This window comes from Etheostoma cragini, chromosome 1 (genome assembly GCF_013103735.1).
Source record: "Etheostoma cragini isolate CJK2018 chromosome 1, CSU_Ecrag_1.0, whole genome shotgun sequence".
Lineage (NCBI taxonomy): Eukaryota > Metazoa > Chordata > Actinopteri > Perciformes > Percidae > Etheostoma > Etheostoma cragini.
The window spans coordinates 17,946,065-17,949,820 of record NC_048407.1 but is presented as its reverse complement, the minus strand read 5'-3'; the positions used below and the strand labels follow the sequence as shown (position 1 = coordinate 17,949,820).

At 39.7% G+C, this 3,756-nt stretch overlaps 1 long non-coding RNA gene across 1 annotated transcript; it reads left to right on the top strand.

Moving 5' to 3' along the window:
* The first annotated feature begins 1,006 nt into the window (after positions 1 to 1,006).
* On the top strand, positions 1,007 to 2,688 carry LOC117946001. The gene is made up of 2 exons (XR_004656943.1): positions 1,007 to 1,131; positions 1,451 to 2,688. It is a non-coding gene; the product is annotated as an uncharacterized LOC117946001 (long non-coding RNA).
* The last annotated feature ends 1,068 nt before the right edge of the window (positions 2,689 to 3,756 follow it).

Genomic DNA, 3,756 nt, shown 5'->3' with positions numbered 1-3,756 from the left:
CGTTTTAACCCCTTTAGCACAGAAATATCAAGAACCTCTGGCTGTTAGATCGTTTTAAGCAGAGTCCTTTTCCCTGATTTCCCTGATATGGAGAATTAGATTATTGTTGCTTTGTGAACGTGCCACTAAGGCTTGTTGGAAAAATATTCTGAAAGAGACTGGAAGTGTTGCAGCTGTGTGAAATAAATGCATGTATTTCAAATTACATATGATAATAAATTATCATTTATTTGTTGTGATTTTTTTTTCTTCTCCATATTGTAAGCAAACATTAGCTTTGAGCTCTTGACAAATTCCCTTCACAGTGACAAAGGAAAGTCTAAAAAGCCACTAAGCACAGACAAGCTGGAAAATGTTCCCATTCATATTCAATATTTAAATTCCTATCCATGTGTCTGTGTATATGCATGAGTGCTCGGTGATCGCAGCGCACCGATTGCGGCTTGAAGTACTGTAGATTGCTGGCTTTGACATTTTCCCATTGTGCATGGTAGTGCAGCAGGCAATAATTGAATATCAGGTGCATAAGCTGCTCTTTAATTTGACATGTGTGCTTGAGGCAATAAACACATGTGGTGCAGTGGGGGCCGCATAATTGCAGAGGAATAAAATATCATATCCAGAGTGAGAGGATCATTGTCTCAGGTACCCAAAGACGGCTCATTTGATCATTACGCCAAGGCTAAAGAGGTTGGCTAATTAGTTGTCATTAAAACTCACCGTCTAATAAGGGCTCGCTCTTGCATAAAAAATGTACCCATCACATGATGAGCGAACAATGCCCTTAACCCTTTTAGGCCAATCTCAGTGCTAACAGCTTTGAGCAATGGGAATAACTGAAACATATTATTTTTACAAAGTAAGGATACTTGGATTTGGTGTTGCTGTTGTTGTATGTGATGTGGTTGCTTACCAGCGCTTCTAAGAGAATGCCTGATCTAAAATATTGAAGTGAGCTGTGAGAGAAATGGTTAATAATCCTACGTATATTTTTTTGCAGACCCTAAAATCATCAGCTCAACAGTGACATATAGGCCTATGCACTTAGCAGAATAGATGACAAGAGAGAGAAGAAGTAAATCAGTGACCGGAGATAAAGAAGACACAGCAATACAGATGCATTATATCAGTGTAAATAGGTATGACTTCTTCAGACATCACCCTGGTGAGGGGACCCCTGAAGTCTCAGAAACCATGGGTGCCTCTTGCCATGACTTTCAAAGATGGCAGAAAGTGCTCCAGTGAGAGACCCATGCATTATTAGCTGACAACCCCATATAAATAATAAGGTACATAATGCCATGTGTGAGTGCTTGTGTCTCCACAAGGACGCTCAACAGGTGCACCTCTCGTTGCTGCATTTCCATTTTGTTCAACAAAGAGCCTGCCTGTGCGAATGACTTCTGTCTGAAAGCTTTGCCTGATCATTCTTTTATGTGCCACTTCCCAGAATGCACAACATTCACAGGACCTCATGATAATAGGCTCGTCGGGACACAGAGAAAGGAGCGAGACGCTTGTCAGAGTGGATACATCCGTGCCTGACCCGAGGGAGATGGCTCAGTGCACGACACATCAGTTACAGGACACCGAGAGACCCTATCCCCCCTCCTCGCAGGCTAATGGTTGTCAAGTTAGTGAGGGCCTGTTCTCTTGTCTGGGCCAGGCCTGTTGTCATGTGAAATCCATTAGAGGTCGCAAGCACACAGGATGGGCGGTCGATTGATAAGGCGGGAGGAGAAGTGAGGCAGAAGCAGGGGAAGAAAGGAGAAGCTTTTTTATCTCCCAACTGTACTGTACTCTCCTTGAGGACTTTGTAAAGAAAACTGAAGTAGAGTGGAAAATTGATGGAGATGTCTTACATTATTATTGTACTTCCAAGCAACGGCTTGGAAGATTGTATTCTCAAATGGTAAGACAGGTAAAAATAGTCTTCTATGTAATCAGAAACAAAATTGAAGTTCTCTTGCTGTCAACAAAGAAAGGAGAAATAAGGTTGTTTGAGTCCAATATAATGTCCTCTAAAATTGTCATAGGTTGATATTATATCCCAAATCCACCAATGAAAGTATTTCAACCAACACTTACTCACACATTACAATAATCGCCAATGGCAACCTAAATGCTGTACTCAGACAAAGTTTTCCCTTAGTTTTACTGATAATGTGTTTATCATTTAACTTGTTTATTCTTTTTCCATTCTTTTTTAATTCATAGCCTGTCTTCCCAAATGTCACACTTCTTCCAAATCTTATTTCTCAAGACTTGACAGTGCTACAAACTGTGGAAGCGTTGCCTTCGGTGACAGCACACTAAGTCATACTGTGGGTTTCTTGATTACATTAATTCACAGGCAATTTAGTGGGAAGCCACCGGATAGTTGAGAACCAATCCATATGCTATTTATTTTCTGCCTATTTTTTCATTTATTATATTTTATGCACAAGGGACCCTGTGAACACCCATCTTTCTGTCGAATCAGTCAAGGCAGCAGCATCATTTTCTCTTTTCTTTTTTCTTTTTTTACCTCCGAGCACATTAAGTAGGTTTCTTTCTTTAAAGTGTCATTAATAATCAATCCTGCATTCTATTTTTCACGCCTGTTTTCCTTCATATATGAATGATAATTATTATCTTTTACTGTCACACAAATGTAAAAGGGGGTACAATGCCTCATTAAAAAAAAAAGATAACCGGTATTGATAAAGTTTATCATTTTTATTTACTCAATTAAATGGAGCCCTCTCCATGTGTTCTCGGTATCCTGTCTGTGAGATTTCTAAAAGAAGCATATGGATCTGTCAGTCTGTGTACTCTCTCTTTAATCAACACCTTGCTACTGTACCGACTGGTTCTGTCCCTACTTACTTTAAGAATTCAGTTGTTCAACCTCCTCTGAAAAATATGTAATTTTGAACCAATCTCCATACTGCCCTTTTTTCTAAGGTTCTAGAAAAAGTTCTTACTGAACAACTGATTGCTATTATAAATAGAAATGGCCTCTTTGACACATTTCCGTTTGGGTTTAGTGCAAACCACAGTACAGTGACTGCACTTATTAAAGTGATGAATGACCTGCTGGTTGACGCTGATGCTGGAAGATCTTTAGTTTTTTAGTTCTGTTAGCTCTACAGTGCTGCATTTTATACTGTTGTCCATTCTATTTTAACGGGTTGACATCTCTGGTTTAGTTTTAAAGTGTTTTTTTCCTGCTTACGAGATAGTTCTTTTACTGTAGCCATTGATAACTCGCTTCGTCTTAACAGGTAACTTGTCCTTCTCTGTGAAGATGACATGTGGGGTAACTCAGGGTAGCAGGGGTCTGTCTTTGGACCAGTCTTGTTCTCTGTCTATGTTACCCCTGGGGCAAGTCCTCCACAGGTGTAATGTAAGCTTTCATTCATATGCTGATGACACTCAATTGTACCTCTCGATCAACTACAAAGACTTAAATCGAATCAATACACTCAACAACTGCATCCTTGACCTCAAAAGCTGGAGGGAACAGAACTACCTGCAGCTAAATGTTGACTGAGGTAATTATTATTGCCTGGCCCCAACACAGTTGAGGCCTACACTTCAAGACATCTGGCCTCTCGTCACAAAACATTGCCTAAAACTGTTATCTTTGATAATAACCTTAGCTCTAAACAAGCATGTTAACACAGTTTCCCAGTTTAGGAGACTCTCCAAGATTAAGTACATTTTATCCAGTAGAAACCTTAAGACCGTCATACATTATTTTATTTCCTCTTA